Raw genomic sequence first — 19827 nt, 5'->3', positions numbered from 1 at the left:
TTGACCGGCCTGTAGTTCCCTGGGTCCTCCTTCTTGCCTTTTTTGAAGATTGGAGTGACATTGGCCTTTCTCCAGTCCTCGGGCACCTCTCCTGTCCTCCAGGACCTCTCAAAGATGATGGAGAGTGGCTCAGCAATGACATCCGCCAGCTCCCTCAGCACTCGTGGGTGCATTCCATCGGGGCCCATGGATTTGTGGACATCCAGATCACTTAAGCAATCCCTCACACAGTCCTCCTCGACCAAGGGAAAGTCGTCCTCTTTGTAGGCTTCTTCTCTTACCTCCGGGGCCTGGGATTCCTGAGGGCCAGTCTTAGCACTGAAGACTGAAGCAAAGAAGGCATTCAGTAGCTCTGCCTTCTCCGCATCCTCCGTCACCAGGACACCTGCCTCATTCAGCAGCGGCCCCACGTTGTCCCTAGCCTTCCTTTTGCTGCTGATGTAGTTGAAGAAGCCCTTCTTGTTGTTTTTGACATCCCTTGCCAGTTTCAATTCCAGGTGGGCCTTGGCCTTCCTCGTCGCATCCCTGCATGCTCTCACCACGTTTCTGTATTCTTCCCAAGTGGCCTGTCCCTCTTTCCACATTCCATGGACCTTTCTCTTCTGCCTGATCTCCGCTAGAAGCTCCTTGTTTAACCATGCAGGTCTCCTGCCTCCTTTGCTAAATTTCTTTCTCAGGGGGATGCATTGCTCCTGTGCATGTAAGAAGTGTTGTTTAAAGAGCGACCAGCACTCATGGACTCAATGTCCTCCTTGTAGTGAGGGGCCCAAAACCGAACACAGTACTCGAGGTGTGGCCTCACCAGTGCTGAGCACAGGGGCACGATCACTTCCCCGGACCTGCTGGCCACACTATTCCTGATACAAGCCAGGATGCCGCTGGCCTTCTTGGCCAACTGGGCACACTGCTGGCTCATATTCAGCCAGCTGTTGACCAACACCCCCGGCTCCTTTTCCACCAGGCAGCTTTCCAGCCATTCCTCCCCAAGCCTGTAGTGTTGCATGGGGTTGTTGTGACCCAAGTGCAGGACCCAGCACTTGGCCTTGTTGAATTTCATTGGCCTTGTTGAATTTCATACAACTGGCCTCGGCCCATCAATCCAGCCTGTCCACATCCCTCTGCAGAGCCTTCCTACCCTCAGGCAGATTGGCACTCCACCCAACTTGGTGTCATCTGCAAACTTACTGGGGGAGAACTCAATCCCCTCATCCAGATAATTGATAAAGATACTAAACAGAACTGGCCCCAGCACTGAGCCCTGGGGAAAACCACTCATGACCGGCTGTCAACTGGATTTAACTCCATTCACAACTCTATGGGCTCAGCCATCCAGCCATTTTTTACCCAGCAAAGTGTACACCCATCCAAGCCACGACCAGCTAGTTTCTCCTGGAGGATGCTATGGAAAATGGTGCCAAAGGCCTCACTAAAGTCCAGGTAGACAACATCCACAGCCTTTCCCTCATGCATTAGGTGAGCCACCTGGTTGTAGAAGGAGATCAGGTCAGTCAAGCACCTGCTGGACCTTGAGCAGACTCTATAGAGGAAGCTAAGCAAGTCCAATCGGCAAAAGAAATTTGCTCTGCCTGGGCCTGTGAGTTATCTTTTGCCACAGTGCAGTCACTTGGCCTGCTGGAAGTGAAAAACTGACCTTCAGGAATGGTGGGCAGAAACAAGAAGAGCGTAGAGTGTCCCTGTTTTGCAGCACAAGGCAATGCAGTCCCTTAATAACCACAGGGTTGGAGAAGACTCACTTTAAAAAGAATACCAGACTTTGATCTTAAAGAGAACCAAGCATTTGAGTAGTCACGAAGATGTGAAAGAAAAAAAGGCAAGACTCGCTCTGTCCCATCTGAGCTCTGGATACCATGAAGCTGTCCACTTTTGAGTTTTGTATTTCTCACCATCAGTGTATTTATTCAATGCTGTTTGAAGTAACAGAGTCCACTGAAATAATATATCCCCACTGCCCCGTTTCACATTAATCATGCACTCTGCTTAGAGCTTGGATTTCAAAGTTTCATATTAATTCCCTGAACATAGAGCTAATTACCTTGGCTAGATGACAGACCACATTACTCGCAGAGTGACATTGGCGAACCCAGTGAATTAACTGAGGATCGCGTAACTTCACATTCCCCATTTCAATGAGATGTTAAAGTGAAAACTCTTTTCAGAGTTTTCATTCTCTGGTACATGTCCACCTTCCAAAAGAATCTGGCCCAAGCAGGGGGCTGCAGAATGGAGATTGTTATTGATTGATAAAATCAAATTTGTAAGAGAAAGGGGTATGCTGCTAGCTTCTTAACAGGAGGCTTTGGTTACCTACACTGTTCATTTGGGTATTTTAATAACAATAAATATGTGGAATTGGAATAGAGATATGATCATAGGAATTAAACTGAAAATAGGAGCCAGTACAGTAAGTATTCATGTGGCATTATCCATAATAGAAGCAGAGATACTGCCACTATTTGAATTAGTGACCAAGAAAACCTGAAGCTGATGCCTCAAGGAAAAGGATGTACAATGCTGTCTCTCCCCAGCCTCATCTGAAGACTCAAACTGGTTCAAACTGTTAACGGGATAAATATTCAACATTTTTCTATCCTCTACAATCTAGCTCTCCTATTTTTACCTTGGTAGGCATCATTACCTTAATATAGGCTCATTATGCTGTGCATTGGGCCCAGTTTTGAATGCTCTAATAAGAAATCCTCCCTTGTCCATGTGTGGGGTGATTATTTACACAACGAAGGATTGTGCTACAAGAATCGGAGCTAACATAGCAACGTGTTCTGTGTATTGAATAATTTCTATTAATATAATTATTACCCAAGTCAGTATGTCGAGGCGTATCATAATTGTTATTATTTCACTGGCTTACAACAAATGAGGGAGGTAGAAGGGAGGGGGAGAGAATCCTACACTTAAAATAACCGTAAGACAGGCCTCTGAAAAGTGGAAGGAAGGAAAGGAAGGAAGGCACCAGGCAAATGGTACACTGAGGAGAGTACATATAAAGGAATATAAAAAAATTATATGGATGATGGCAAGAGAACAACTATGATATACAGTGACTTTGCAAAGCATCTAATACCATGTCACAAAATCTTACTGTCAAAGTTAGTTCAAATTGTTTTGGATCTGAACACTGTCACCTGGACAGAAACTTGATCAGCCAGCTATGAATTCAGGGTGATGACAGCTAGCAGCAACACAAAGGCAAGAGATGAACTGTATGGTCAGATTCTGCCTGGATCTGAGGTTTTGAGAGCTTGGATACCATGACGAGGTACCACTGAAAAGTATTTAGACAATTGATTGAAAATAAATGAATGGCAATTACTGATTTAGAAGAAGGGGCAAAAGGAGAATGAGGAAACAGAGCAAATATTACTTAATGGGAACTACACACGCTGATCAGGATGAAAGTACGTGAATCATTCACCACGCAGGATTACAGTGGGCACAAGATGGGAATGGCCATTTTGGGGCCTGACAATCCAGTGAGCCCAATGACTCATTTCCAGCATGGGTGAAGACTGATGAGAGCAGCAGTTGGCAGCCAGTGCTTGAGGAAGGCAGGGAGCTCAAGGCATGTAGAGAGTGGTCCTTCAGCCCCACTGCATCAAACCTCTGAGACACCCCTGGGCAAAGCAGTCTCACTTCTTACATGTTGCCAGGGAGGAGAGGATTTGCAGCGTACCTCCATCCTGGGCTGCAGACCAGAGGTTGGGTAACATTTTCCAGGATAAAACACAGACATACTTCTCCTGGTCTCCCTCCTGCACAGAGCTACTCCCTGCAGCAGTGACTCTGCTGAGAAGAAGGTTTCTCTGATCCTCCTGAATTTGTCCCATTGCCTGACTCTGGTCTTCAGAGGGGACTTGGGTTTGCCCTCGGAGTTGCTGTTGTGCTTCTGGGGACCCAGGCCCCAGTGTTAACAGCACAGATTAGATTTGATGTGGCCCTATTGAAATCAACCCAGATTCCTGTCTGCTGGTGGGAGTCAGAGCAACCACAGGCCCACTGCAGCCAGGCATTGAAACTGCACATACGGCTCATACACATACAAGTAGACCCAGCTTTGGAGACCTGAACCACCCACGTTCACTCTGTAGTAGTTCTAATTAGGCTGAAACCCAAGAAAAAATAACAGCTGTCTCTCCTGAAAGTCACAGCTCCTGGGCACAGTATACACCATTCACAAACACCTGATGCAGGATGTAGACCTATTACAGTATGCTTACCAGTGGGTATTTTAGCTCCGCTAGTATGACAGCATTACATCTTAGTTCCATAATTAGAAAAATCAGGATTCAAGTGTAATAAATTATTTTAGTACACACTTTAGTAAAATAACCTTTGGAAAGTGTAAATGTTCTGCCACTAGGAGTGGCAAGGAAATAGGTTTCTTAACCATGTTGCCTAATTACCTTCCTATAGACTCATGCGGAACCACCCCAGACCAAAAAGCCACAGAGCCACACTCTGGTGCCACAGGCTCATGTCTAGCTCCCACCCTGGGTCGGCACTCACTGGGGCACCTTCTCCACTGTCCAGGTCAGCCTCACACCTTCCTTCCATGCCTTAAGGACTTCTTTCTTGCCATCTCTGTCATGCCTTCCCTCTCCATCACCAGAGGTCATCAGCATTGGATCAACATGGGAAGGTTCATCCTTCTCCTCACTCCAGGAGATGCTGGCTGTGGGACTGGGGAAGAGATGTCTTGATGAGAGTAGGCATGCAGGCATGTGCCCCTTTTCCAGCTTTGGTGACTTCCCCATCGCACTGGAAGAAATACTCCTGGCTGGCTCCTTCCACAGCTCCCCACTAGAGGGGCGAGGAAAAGAAACAGAGAGAAAACAGAAATTAATTCCAGCTTGACTTCAGTGCACTTGCTAAAAGTGCTCCCTGCCTGCCAAATAAAAGCACCATGGTAACAGCAACAAGCAAATTAATGAATTAGAAAACACTGATCTTTGCAAATTGTAGCTGTAGCCACAAAGTTCCATACAAGGAAAAAAACACACAAATTCAGGGACACGCAACACAGATCTAACACAACTACACAGCTCCTTTGCCCAGCCAGAGAAGGGTGCGAAATCACAGCCATATGCAGGGATCTGAAGGACTGATTTCAGATCGGAGATTGGTGTTTTGTCCACTCTAATTTTTGCTTTTGTGCCTTCACACTCTTGCAATGGGATCCCTTTGGGAGAAGAATTTAATCTATTGTTATTCTAACAGTAGGTGAATTTACAGTGAAAATCAGGGGACTGTTCTCCATTCCAAAGCACACTGCTTTTACAAGTGCCAGCTTCTTGCTCAAAGAGCAATACAAGCAAGTTTCAGGAAAATTCTGAATAATCTAAGCCTCATGCTTATGAAAGCAATCACAAGTAAAAAGTCTTGATATTTTAGGTATTCATGAGGTGCTTGCTAATTCTTTTGCAGGGTTTTTTTTTTTGGCCTCCCAGCAAATTAAGGTTTTATTGAAGGATTCAACAAAAGATTAGAGATCACTTTTTTTAATGCTGAAGGAGTATCTCCTACATGTGAAGAAGCAAAGGACTATCAGCAGCCCCAAAATGTTCCGAAAAATGTAAGAAATGGGCAGCCTACTCAACAGAAGACCTGCCCCAAAAGAGGGAGAAATTGTTGATTAACAGCTATGAGTTCTAATGAAGGATGAACAGCTGAGTTTTAACTTTCTTGAACTGAAGCTGGGGATGACACATCAAGAGGAAATGACAGACAGACAGGCTGAGATTTCATTTGGACACAAGCAGATGGGTATGGAACAGAGACTGATTTGAGGCTTGTCCATATAAAGACAGTAATTAACTTCGTACTTACAGATGGGTAAGGTATATGGGAAAAGAGAAGGAAACCACAGGCAAACTGCTCTACAAGACTTTAAATACGAGCTAATATTTTCCTTCCATGTTTCCATGCCCATGTAGTAGCATGTGCACTTTCATGTCACTTGCTTCAGTGATTTCTTATTTTAGCACAAAGCCCTAAGCCTTCAGAGGCTTCCTGAAATACGAAAAATATGATACTGGCAGCAGCACACATTTTCAGAAAAACAGATGTATTTCTGTTCAGGGAATCTAAAGGGTTACTGACACGTACAAACAACAGTGAATTATGCATTAAATATTGCACGCTAGTAAGAAACATTGCATATGACACTTTGAGAAGAGAAAAATGAAGTCTCACTGGTGCACCTTACTGGCAGACCTGGAGACTGAAGCTACCAATCTTCCTTTTTACTGAACAGATCTGCAATATGACTTGAATGTTGTCTCTAGAGCCTGCCAAGAGGGCATCACATTGCTTTAGGTGACAGAGGGTAATTTCTTTCAATACAGGACTTGCGCATGGAATGCAGAGGTTCTTTGGCTCCTGTGGATGCTCAGGAAATGCTGTGTCCATCACAACATAGGGTCTGGAGTGCTCTGTGGTCAGCTTATCTTTACAGAAATGTGTATGCTTCAATATAGCTCCCAACAGGACATGAAAGATGTGGGATGAGCCTTCATACTAGCAGTAGAACATCCTGTAATATACACTTACAAATATCTGAAGGGTGGGTGTCAGGAGGATGGGGCCAAGCTCTTTTCAGTAGTGCCCAGCGACAGGACAAGGGGCAATGGGCACAAACTGAAGCACAGGAAGTTCTGTCTGAATGTGAGGAAGAGCTTCTTCCCTCTGAGGGTGACGGAGCACTGGAACAGGCTGCCCAGGGAGGTTGTGGAGTCTCCTTCTCTGGAGATATTCAAGACCCGCCTGGACAAGATCCTCTACAGCCTACTGTAGGTGACCCTGCTTCGGCACGGGGGTTGGACTAGATGACCCACAGAGGTCCCTTCCAACCCCGACCATTCTGTGATTCTGTGATTCTGGCTGCGACTTGAGCCAAGCCCAACAACCTATTCAATGATGTTTCAACACCCCACACTTGCCTCACTCGCTGGTCAAAATCAGTGCTGCAGAAGCCCTTCTTGGACAGCTTGGAGATGAAGACTGTCTTTAGGCTGGTGCGTGGAAATGTAGCCTAGTTACAACACCTCTAAAAATCTGCTCTCTGTCAGAATGAGGCACATCGATTCCAGCCCTCACAATTTCATTGTAAACTTCTGGCTGCTTCGTGGTTTTGCCAAAGCCCCAATATCCACCAACACGTAGCAGCCCTCAGATGATTTCTGCAGCTGCGGTTCTCAGGAGCCATCACCTAGTCAACACCAACAAATATTCTCATTTCTGTTACCCTGCTGCTCACCCTCTTTGGTGCTTCTTCCACCTGCACGATCTTCAGGTAAAGTCAGCGCTGGTGCATGGGTTTGGTGCTCAGACCCCTGTGCAAACCTGCACAGCACACATGCACGGGCTGTTATCCAGGCAGTACCACAACAGCCGCAATGGCTGAGGGGACACTAAGGTTGTACGATGGGTAAGGGTATAGGTGTACGGGTGCACGTGTATAGACAGCTTGGAAGGGAGAATCCATTGCACGTGAATTTTCCAGTGCAGGGTTGCATCTTCTTAATAAATGTCAGTTTTACCAGATCCAGATCAAGCATATATTGCTAACCTAGTTTGCCATTAAGCACATTTTGCAGTAATCTTTATCAGGATAAGAAATATTATTATAGCTCTGTTGGATAAATGCAGCTGTTTTCACTCAAGTACCAGAATATTCTTCAGCTTCTTTGTCTCCTCTTTTCTCTTCAAGTCATTTGATGATTGACAGTTCAATGTACTGCAAGAACATTGGAGGGTAAGAGATTACACTGTGCTGCAGTCAGAAGGTCCATGCTGCATTTAAATATATTCTCTTCATTATTACCTATTCGACACAGATTTAAGAGGGTTTTGCAGCTGAGGGCCACATGTAAAAAGACTACAGATCATTTCCAAAAGACAAATTGCAAAAAGCCTGGGTAATTTACAGTGAGATATAGTCACCTACATTAAGGAGTTGATGAAAGCGTATCCTCAGGGTGCACCACTGGTACACACCACATCATGGGAAGGAAATTGGAAATAGCAGGCACTAGAACATCTGGTAAAAAAGTTTAGGAGTTACATATTTTTCCACTGGAAAATGGGGGTTTGTTGAACTAGGAAACAGGAAAATCTCTCATGTTTGTTTGCTTCTCTGTTCATTTTACTGCTAGCAAAAAGAAAGTCATACATTGTGCCTGCAGCTGTGTGAAAAAGAAAAGGTGCCGCTTCTGAGCTGCAGCAGAACATTGCTGGAGTTGTAGTTCATTTCCCCATTGCTCTTCTTTTCCCCGTGTGTCTTGGGCCCCAGCTGGATCAGATATCCCTAGAAAATGTCAGCCTTCCCACATACCCCTCTGATGCAGCACTCGCTGCATCGCATTTCCCCAGCGAGGCAAGGGAGTAAACACAGCATTGGAGGCACAGCGCATCTGCCACCGGTGCCAGGAGTGAAAGACAACCTCCTTCCCTGCTCTCCTCCTCTTTCCTCACCTTCGTACCCTGGTGCTGGGCCTGAGTGCTTGTAATTCATGGTAGTCATGATCATGCATGGCACGGGCTGAGAACAAGTGCTTGGACAGAGGGTACGGGAACAGCAGGGAGGTGACCCAGGGAGCTGCACATCCCATGAGAGTAGTTCAGGCAGATTGAGAAACTAATGACAGCTCATAAAACGCAAAGTACTCACAGAGAAAGCCGGCTTTACATTCTTGTGTGTTGATCCAGATTATGGCAACCCACATTAATCTCTTATTTAATGCATGACTGCTCTGCAGCACCAGCCTTCAAAAGCCTCATATGCTCCCTGGTTCATCTATATAATCCAAAGGTGATGGTAGTGATCTTTGATGACCTGAAAGGTCGAAGAAATGCTAACCCACAATGTGGTAAATCACCTTATAATTTACAGAAAATTAGCTGGTTGGTGAATGGTCAGAAAAAGGAGGCAACCAGGTGCTATAAGCAAGCTTTTGAATTCAAACTGATACACACATCTTAGTCAGTGGGCTCTTCTGGGGAGTATTCTTGTGTTTAGGTAAGAGACACCAAACGCAGCCTGGATGCTCCATTAAACCAAAGTCGCCTTTGCAGGGAGCTGAGCAAAGGCTATATTACTTTAGCCTATGCTTGATTTGCTTTTAGTGTTTGAACAGCACTGAAGACATGTGCTTTCATCTTTGCCACTTTGCAAGACCAAAACACTAATAACTACTATAATCAATATTATGAATAAATGCAGAAGAAAACAAGCATGTCATTAGGAAATTCTCTCTCTTACCTACATGGGAATAAGTCCCCCCTAAAAGTAATTCTGGCAAACAGAGTTTCCAGCGTCTCTCCCTTAGTGACTCTCTGATGCCTGCGTAGCACAAGCTTACTGCCTCTTCTCTGTGGATGCGCCGCTCTCCTCCACCCAGACACTAACTCTCATAAACGTTGTAGGAAATTTTGATCTTTGCGACAGATGCACCTCTGTCAGATATGACTGGTGTTGGCAAAGAGTTGATAGGTAACACACGCAGTCTGAGAGTGTGATCACACAGCCTCATTTCCATAGGGAACCAAACTGAAGAGGGCAAACCCTCCCGATGGGAGGCACTGGCATACAGACTGTGATGCCACCCCATCAGGCTACCTACCTGAAGAAGGTGAGCTATTCAGGGAACGTACAAAATATGTAGTAAAGGGGCAGAAAAATGCTGATAAGGCAGAATGAGAAATGATTCTGTCATTTACTTTGGCATATGCCAGGAAATCCACAAACCCTTCTTGCTCACAGCAGACGCAGTGCCGGCACCAACAGCAATTTTTCCTCCTAGACCCTAGCTAACAAACACATCTCACAGCAGAAAAAGGACAGGTAGCTTCACTACCTGATCACATACAGGCAGCTCTCCCCGTTGTCCTGAGTGGCCAGACCCCGTACAGAAGAGGGGCAGTGGAGAGGTGTCGGATATGAGAACACTTCTCTCACACCCCATTTTGCTATGCCAGTCACCTTTCCCAACCCCAGCTAAAAAACTGGAAAGGGAACAGCTTCTGGGGGACTGGTGGTGAGAGCGTGACCAGTGCAGCACAGCTGCCAGGCCACCAAACAGGAGGCAGGAAGGGCGTGACGAGCGAGATAGGCTGTGAAGAGGGCAGCTGAGCAGCTGCCATGGCCGCTGGTTCCAGGGCAGCCCAGAAGGCTCATGTGCACCTACCTTCTTGCACACAGATTTGTGCAAGCATTTTGCTTTCCTGGGACCTCATGCTGTTCTTCTGCTTGTCCCTGACTGAAAAAAAAAAAAGGAAAGCAACTGAAGAAAGAAAGAGACAGGGAAAGAAGAACATCTCTAGTGCAAAGGAGTCACTGACTAACTTGGGTGTCCTCATCCCAAGGCAGAGGACCCATTTCAACTCCCTTCCAAGTCACAGTAAAGGCTCCCATTCTCTGACCCCCTTCTCCCTTGCTTAGCAAGCTACAGCTCTACAGCCTGGTTCCAAGTATTTCCATTTTGCACAGTTTTTAGAAACTTCTCTCTCTTGAAGTCAAGTCAGCAAGAGACAGATGTATTAAGACCATCTAAAAGTGTCATCCCACAACTCTGTGGCCTTAGGACAGGCAAAGGTCTACAGGATCCACTAAGCAGGTTTCCGTCTTTCTGAAGCTGACTGTGTATATCTGCCTAAAAATGCAATTCTGTCCTGTCCTTTCCCCCTTCCAAAGAGCTGCAAGTAAACAAAAATAGAGTGGTTTCTTGGCAGGAGAGAAAACACATGGTTTCTGGGAGCCACGAGAACAAATGAAGTTGTCTAGAAGAATCCCAACGACTCTAAATATAGCAAGTGTCAGAGCATTGCTTATGCAGTGCTCAGCTGACGGATGGGATGCTAACAGCAGAACAAACCTCAGTGCCACTCTGAGTACCATCTACTGAATAAACTACTAATGTCATCCGCATCGGTCACCAGCTGCATTTATGACAGCGCCTTGCCTTGCTTAAATCAAGGCCAAGCTTTAGCCAAGCAGGGGTAGGAAGAGAGGTTAAGGCTTGAAGGTGCTACAGCTTGGAGCCACAGCCCAACACAATGGCCTTACAATGCAGTGAAGCAGAGTGGAGGTAATTTCATCCCAGGTTCTGTAAATCCTTGCTGTAAATTAAAATGATATGATCCTAAGCTAATCTCGACAGGACTAATTCACCCAGGCAAAGGACCACACTAACGCAGCTATATTTGCTCCATTATTGGAGTATAGAAGAAGTGCTATGTAGAAACAGCCTTGTCTTAAACAAGCTTGAGTATTCAATGACTGCAACAGAATGAAATTTGGAGTTTTCTCTGCACCCACATTAGTGTTTCTTCTTCTGTCTTAACTCAGAATTTGGCAACAGAAAGTAGAAAGACAATGAGTTAGGTCCAGTAAAAGAATGCTGAGACTTACTAATCTTTTATCATTCCTTCTCCACCACCTTTGCTGGATTTTGGGTTCCATGAAGTCCTGTGGACGCATTGGCCTAATGTTTCCCCTGGACAGCTCTAGAAAGTTCCTTGTTCAGTGTCCAGATTCGTCCCCCAAGTTGGTCTCCCAAGGGTTTCAGATGCTCTGCAAGAGAAAAATACATCTGACTTTGGGTCTCTGGTAGGAAGAAGTGAAACAGAAATGCTATGTAAGACCATGCAGACAGGCTGGAAGGGTGAAACAGAGGCTCAGATGTTGTTACAGCAGCAATCAATGTCTTGTCTCCATTGTTGTACATTGTTACATGCCCTTCTGGTTCTACAGGCCAGTCATCTGAGCAGTTTTTGCTATCATTACGAAACAAAGGAGAATCTTGTAAAACTTTGCCAGAGAAGAAGAATAAAATCAACCAGTATTAAACAAGAGTCCTACTGACAACTGCAACAGAGGGTGGAGAGGAGGAATTCAAGTCAGTCGAACAGTGAGTGAGGACGGATTGGTGGTCTAGCATAGGCGGTTCACTTTACTGCTGACAGTGCCAAAATTGTCAGAGCATGTGCTTGACCAAAGACCCATGTCTGAGGCTTTCCTGGACCTCTCCATTCACATATCAATAAAAGTGAAGAGCTGGAATAAGATGAGACGAGTACCAGAAGATTCACTTAGGAGAGGAGTAAATAATACAAACATTAAGCATTACCACAGCAGTGCTCTCCATTGCCCAGATGACAGAAAAGAGATACTTAGTAAGGGGAGAGTTTTAAACTAGTGTCAGAGAGTGTGAATGTCATGTTCTGTTTGTTAGAAGCCTTCAAGTCTCATCAGGTAACAGTTTATTAGAAACTGCTCTGCAGCTAGTAAAAAAATGTCTGCTCCGAATGACTCGAACATTCTTTAACCTTATTAATAATCTCAGATGTAAGCATAATGTGCCCAGAATTGCAGTGGCAGACATTATAATAGTTGTTACAGTGCATGTAGGACCTGCTATACGACAGGTATTGTAGTGTTAGTAATTAACCAGAGTGCTACTAGTGATGCAATTCAGACAATGTGATAGTTTGGTGCTTCTAGAGAGCAATTTATTCTACTTTTTCATAGACAACAAGGACACCAACATCAAAGCAATGTGCCAGCTAAAATCACCACTGTAAGTTAAATGGTGGTTATTGTTAACTTTCTTTTTCTTGGTACCAGTATCAGAATATCCAGTCAGGCTAACTCTCTCACTCAAGCCTTTGACAGCGCGAACCGGATTTAACCTCCTTGCATCCAGACGAAGGACATGGACAGGGGCTAGTAGCCAGTTAAATAGTCCACACTCCCAGACACACAAGTGTCAGCCACGTACACTGTACACCAGGAAGTCTGCTTTGCCAGCTCATCCTTTCATCCTCTTTCCTTTCAGTGGTGAAGGGGAATCCAAGTCTCACTGCCTAACCTCCTGGTACCTACCTCCGCAGAGCAGATTTACTCCCTTCTTTAGCTCTGCTGGCATCTGCCAGATGCCTCTGCTACATCATTGGTAAATCATCTCCAGGACTGTGAACTTGTGCATCTTTGGCCTTCTGAGATAGTGCAGAAGAACCATTCTCTATTTCTTGTTTCTCTTTGGGCAATAAAATTAGTGGGGAATAACCTTCATAGGATGGCATTGATTTAATGTTTGTCCAGATTAACATCTGCTGTGTCACACTTTTGAGGGTTTTTTTTCAGTAAAATGCAGCACAAGGACTCCCATGCACACATCTTCATGCATCAGAGCTTACAAAATCAGATCCTGTCGTCATTCATTTTATCCGTCCTTTTCAAAGGGAAAAATACAAGCAACAACTTGCTATGGTTAAGGCTAGAATGGACTGCTGTTCCTTGTAAAGAACACTCTTTACACTGTATTCAGGTTTCTGTCTGGTGTAATTTCATAGGATCATAGAATCATAGAAAGTTTTGGGTTGGAAGGGACCCCTAGAGGTCATCTAGTCCAACCCCCCTGCAGCGAGCAGGGACACCACTAACCAGATCAGGTTGCTCAGAGCCCTGTCCAGTCTGGCCTTGAATGTTTCCAGGGATGGGGCCTCCACCACCTCTCTGGGCAACCCTTTCCAGTGTTTCACAACCCTCATTGTAAAGAATTTCTTCCTTATATCCAGCCTAAACCTACCCTGTTTTAGTTTAAAACCATTACCCCTCGTCCTGTCACTGTTGTGTCTGCTAAAAAGACTGTCCCCATCTTTCCTATAGGCTCCCTTTAAGTACTGAAAGGCTGCAATCAGGTCTCCCCGCAGCCTTCTCTTCTCCAGGCTGAACAAGCCCAACTCTCTCAGCCTGTCCTCATAGGAGAGGTGCTCCAGCCCTTTGATCATTTTTGTAGCCCTCCTTTGGACCCACTCCAACAGTTCCATGTCCTTCTTGTGCTGAGGGCTCCAAAGCTGAACGTAGTACTCCAGGTGAGGTCTCACCAGAGCAGAGTAGAGGGGCAGAATCACCTCTCTCGACCTGCTGGCCACGCTTCTCTTGACGCAGCCCAGGACACGGTTGGCCCTTAATTTCATTAAGATTAGAAAATACCTGTGTTGTCAATGGAGATTCTTCTCATCAGCCACCAGAAAATTAAATGCATACTGCTCAAAGATATGGGTCATAGAGTCAAACATCTCCTTTGCTCTAGGTAGCCATCGTCTGACAATCAGGAGCTGTAGCATCGAATTTGAGACTAACAGTTTTCTTATACCTGGAACACCCAAACCTTACTTTTTCCCTGTAGACAGACCACAAGGCAATAGCAACACAACAGCCTGAGCAGCTTTCATGTGTTACCAGTCTCCATGCCCCAGATTTCAACCAGCTCTGGAACATGCTGACACCTACGCAATGGGGCATCAGACATCCACCTGTTTTTGGAAGTGTATTCATCCTCCATTTCAAATTGTCTCTAAAGTATGAACACTGCATATTTTACCTTCAACACTCACAACTAGCTGATTAAATTAATAGAGTAGGGGTATACCACCCATCATTCCTGTAACCTCTATAGAGACCACTGGGTAAGCTTTACTCCTAGATGTCAAAATTACCACACCAAACACTGGAAAATTCAGGAAATATAACGAAATTACTGTGAACGGCAGCTACGTAATAACTATTTAGGCCAAGACATGCAGAGGAAATTGAATACAGATGAAGCTCCAGGGGATGTTAAATATGAATGGGGTACCTTGAAAGACAAAAGACAAGATGATGTGTCACAGTCTTAAAAAATGCACTGGGTTGAAAGATTCACTGCTACAAAAGAGGGCATAGTCCAGTATAATCAGAGACCTGCTACATTACCTTGTGAAACAGCTTGACAGTCCTTTGACAGATTTCAGACAAGGCCTATTCATTCTGAAAGGGTGAGGCCAAAAAAGGGAGGGGGGAAAAAAAAATCCAACCTGGAGAGCTTTTTTTAGTGCTTCCAATTTCAGAAAGATGACAGCTAATTATAGCAACTGCTCTCGTTATAGGTGACCTCTGCTCACAATGAGTGGTACGTTGTTACTGGAGCAAACTGAGGAAACGAATTAAATCACTTAGCGTGTAAGTCCGCACCTCTTCACAGCGTAGCAGAATCTGGCCCCTAGTTAGCTATGCAGCCATCCTGACTGCCATAATTTCCACTGGAAGGTACTTAATGCCGTAATGGAAAACACTGCAGCAGTATATCTCTGCATGGGCTATACGTGACCTATCTGAGCCTAGGAAGCTAATAAAATCAAAAAAAAGAAGAGACGAGATAATCGACATACCTGTGGTCTTACTTCATGTTACTGTCAGGGATACACTCGTGATATGCTTAAAGGAATGTCTGTATTCTTGACTTGCTTTCATCTCCATGAATAAATGCATGTCACAGACAGCTTGGTTAGCTGGCTACTCGCAGACATCAAAGGAGACGTGAAACTCTGTAGGAAGTGGGGGGGGTGAGACATCACTGTGAAAGGTGGGCAAGAGATCTTTCTCTTGCATTTTTCTAAATGGTCATGGAAATAAAATTAAAACAAGTTACTTCTTCTCTGGACAGAGAAGGAAAGTTGTTTCTAACTTTCAGTGAGCTGAGGAATCAGAATCCTTCTGTCATTATATTGTTTGTGTATTCAAACACTTTATAAGAAAAAAAAGTCCTTTTAAACCCCAAAATATAATTTTTCTTTGAGAAACATTAAAAAGTTTTTTTAGACAATGTGACCTTTCTTTATTGATTTTTTTTTCCGTATAAAAACTTCTCATCGCTGTTGCAATTTTTCTACAGTCCATTTTGGCCTCCGTTTTTTTCCATAAGAACCTCCATTGAGCTCCATGCTTTCCTTTCTTCTTCTAAGTTAAATTTACTGAACCACTTTGCAGACCTGTAGCTCTTCTTCAACATGGCAAAAGAACTGTGATAAAGTTAAACCAACTTGAATACCACTGTATTCACCTACAGTACACCAAATTACTTTGCTAACAGAGAGAGGAGTTCAAAGGCTGTACAAATACAGACGTTTCTTTTACAATTCATTAAATTGCTAAGAATCTTTGTGCAACATTAAATATCTGTATCCAGTGAGAAAATACTAAAATACGACGATGCACATGTGAACTTCAAATGTAGTTTCAAAGCTTTGACGGGGCACTTCTCACTTAAAAGACTTTGTGTGCAAGCAATGTGAAGGATTAAAAACTCTACCAATTTGACCAAAAAAGGGCACAAGATTTCTTTTGTATTTATTGTGCTGCACAACAAAGCAACTTGTCTTCTCTTCTAGAGAGGCTGGCAGTAATATGTTCAGAAAATATTACAAAAGTTATCATCCCAAAAGGTTAAGAAAAGGATTTACTTATCTGTAATGATTTATGGAACTGACAAGACAGTACACAAATGGGGCTAGGAAATGCACAGGCAGAAAATCTTAGAAGGAAACCATTGTGTCAGGGCACTGAGCAGACAGATCCTTTCAGTAATGAAACAAGTGCTGTAATTCATAAATCATGTTTGCCAGGAAGAAATTAAAACAGAATCAAAGTTGGTACCTTCTGTCTTTACTACACACTGAGCAAAGAGATGCTCTCCCTGGAGTATAACAGAGAAGGAAGTGTTCTTTGTTGATCTACTCCAACAAGGCATGCCTGAGTGATGTTCTCCACTCTTCTTGTGGTGTTTGTGCTGTATATTATCAGTATTGGCTGCTGATGTCAAGGTTTCAGTTGCAAGCTAAGTGCTCTGCTGTGACTTGGGTTTTAAGCAGAAAATTGTCAACATCCCTCCAAGAGATGGACACTGCAGTAAAATCTGTCATTTACTTTAATGGCCCAGCTGTCAGAGAGAAGTTTTGTTGTGGCAGATGAAGCTATCTGTTAATCCTCCCCCTTCGCACTGAGACCAATGCGATTGCCATGCTTACCCATCTAGCAAAGCTCCCCACATAAATTAGCCCGAGCAATTTCCCAAAGTGTAATAAATGAACATTGACCTCTCACTGATGTTCACCGGATGGCATTACAGACGAGATGTACCCAGGGACATATTATTTTGGTTCAGCAAATTTCAACACTGGGGCAAGACCACTACTTGACGTGATACAAGAACTAACCAGAAAAACCTCCCAGATATACCCAAGATAACCATGTTTTGAGTGGCCATACTCCTTACCTATTGGGAGCTATGGCACTGATACAGCGTAGATCTTGGACCAGTGCTAGATATTCCCCTGGCATGAAAAGAAAGCAGGTGATAAATGACACTGCAAAAAGGTATCATCTCTCCTAATTTCTGTGATCTAAAATTTCGGCGCCTATGTTAAGGCAGTTGTCTAGTTGTCCTCCATAGCTGACAGAGAGTAGTCTCCATACAGCAGTTCATGTCACCTATTTTAGATATTTATCCCAGAGTGTTCTTCAAAGGTGTCTCCCTTTTAACTTTAAGAAGGAAAAAAAATCGCCCAGAGTGTTTGAAGTGCTTTAACAGAAAAATGCAGCTGTGGGCTCGAGCAATAGACACATTTTTTTTGCCTAAGATTGCTCACACGCTAGCAGTCTTTTTCAAATAAGAAGTGCAAACAACTATGCTGAAGCTATTAAAAGTGAAATAACAAAGATACTGGGTCAGACCAAAAGTCTAACAAACATCATATCCTGAATCTAACAGTACCCCTAGGACATGGCCAGGGAGACACATAAAAAAAACCTAGTTTGACATTTCCCTGATTTGTTTAGCCGATGTCTAGCACCATTTTATGCTCAGTACAATCTTACCTTTCCAGATATCCTTTGTGTCACCACAATTAAACCAGTTAAGTTTTAATCAAAGCATATGCAGATTTTCAGCAATATTATAATATATTGTCTGTACAGGTAGCCAGACCAGTGCAGTTAGACATTCAGGTAGGGTTAAATGGTGTCTAGGTGTTTCTAAAGGTCTTTACCTATGGAATAGGATTGTATCCATCTCCATGTCCTGGCAGAAAGCAGAGGTTAAAAATACTAGCTATGCACTAGACTACAGGGGAGTATCACGATCTCCACACCTTCAGCATAATCAGCAGTGTGAAAACCAGTCCTGTTGAAAACATTCAAAGATGCAGTGGACCTTGGTTTAGGACAAATGTGGACTCTAAGGTGAAGATGTTCGCTGTGTACCAGTGTCTCAGACAGGCTCACCTATTAGAGGGAAAGAAAAAAAAAAAGTAATTCGAAGTGACTCTCAGCTTCCAGTTGGGAAAATAACTACATATCATGTGAACCATAAGCAACAGGGGAGAGGCAGGTTTGTGCCATCATGAATGACCCCCTTTTGTAAACCTTGTGGCTTCACTGGACCTGCCAATCCTACTGTGTGCATGCCTTTAAAACCATAACTTTGCAGGTTTGGACCCGTAGTTCATATATTCCTGTGTAAGACAAGACTGAGAAAACTGAGGCAATGTTTCCCTTCATTGAAGGAAAACTTCACATTGACTCCTGTTAGCTTTGGGACAGTTCTGTCTGAGGAGTCACAGAAAATACTGCGAGCACACACAGATGTAGACTTAGCTTGAACTGAAGGTGATGGTGCATCCTTTCTTTGCTCAGGACGTGAATATGTAGAAAAAGGGCACAGGGTTTTACTGCATCACAGTGACGGCAACAAATGGCAGGAGCTGAATGATGAGAGCTGCTAAGGACTGGCACTTTTACAGGCAAGAGACAGCAGACACAAGAGAAACCAGCTCCTTGTAGAGGCAGATGTGTCCTTGGCCTAGACAGAAGAAATGTTTGTAAATCAGGGCACTGTCTGTGTGTTGTTTTAGCTTGCTTCCTCTAGTAGCAGTGACCCAGTTCACAGACCCCCTGATGATGCTCCCACAGATGAGTTACCGAGCTGTTGGCAGGGAATATCAACGCGCATACATTACGCTTGCCAGTGCAGGACCAGCAGAGCCATTATGGAGACCTGTATCCATCATCCTTTGGCAAGGTACAGAGCTGCGTTCAGCATCCGTGGCGAGCAGGCGAGAGAAGTGAGGCTTTTATTCCTGTCCCTCTCTTCCTCAGGAACTTTCAGTAATTAGCAAAGCCTGTGAAAACTGACCACGACTAATGCTAGGAAGCAGAAGTGCTTTTGGTTACCAGTACACAGGGATGCTCTGTGTCAGTCTTGTCACTAAAGCGTCACCTTCATTTTTTCCAGCTAAGAGATAATGAACCAGAAAACTTTTAAAATGTTCTGGAAAACTTTCCTTTCCCCAGGGCCACCAAGCACACATTAGTCCATCACTGTCTCTCGCCGGCCACTCTATTCCAAAAAGCACAGGCCAGTTGCAAGATTGACTTATCCCTGTTAAAAATTCAGCTTGGTTTTAAACCTACTACAATACTGTACATTTCACTGGTAATTCAGACTAAACTAAGCTGAGTGACAGAGGAAAAGAAAGATTTGTATGCAGTATAATAGTGTCTCTTTCCTACATTTCTTACATTTTGTACAATACTTTGTGTCTAGAGAACTCAAACTGCTTTTCTGATGTGAATAAATTATCTTTATTCATCCTAAATAATGTATCTTTCCCCATTTTGCAGAGGCATGAAAATATCAAATGAGTCTGCCTGACTTCCACTTCTGAAAGAGCAAAGAACAAACTTGGACTATTCCAAATCTCAATCCCATCCTTGGGCCACACAGAAACATCTCTGAACCAGAGTACAATACAGGATTAACCACCCTATATTACACCAGATCAAAATGCACCTTTCCCTGCAAGTGAGGAGCACACTGGAAGAGTCCTTTGTTCCTTCCTATCTGTCTCACATGAAAAGATGAAGGAAGGATAAAAATTGCTTTGTCTGGCCTCAAGAAAATAGTTCCAGCTCTG

At 44.1% G+C, this 19827-nt stretch overlaps 1 protein-coding gene across 1 annotated transcript in view; it reads left to right on the top strand.

The window, feature by feature from the left end:
* Nucleotides 1–19576, top strand: part of STAC (SH3 and cysteine rich domain) — a 118155-nt gene extending 98579 nt beyond the window's left edge. The window contains exon 12 of the transcript XR_012763578.1: nucleotides 19535–19576. The gene's annotated coding sequence lies outside the window, so the exon portion shown is untranslated. The remainder of the gene's footprint in view (nucleotides 1–19534) is intronic.
* The last annotated feature ends 251 nt before the right edge of the window (nucleotides 19577–19827 follow it).

The sequence above is a fragment of the Opisthocomus hoazin genome, chromosome 4, assembly GCF_030867145.1.
Source record: "Opisthocomus hoazin isolate bOpiHoa1 chromosome 4, bOpiHoa1.hap1, whole genome shotgun sequence".
NCBI lineage: Eukaryota > Metazoa > Chordata > Aves > Opisthocomiformes > Opisthocomidae > Opisthocomus > Opisthocomus hoazin.
The sequence above is the reverse complement of the archived record's forward strand: the minus strand, read 5'-3'. Positions and strand labels throughout refer to the sequence as shown.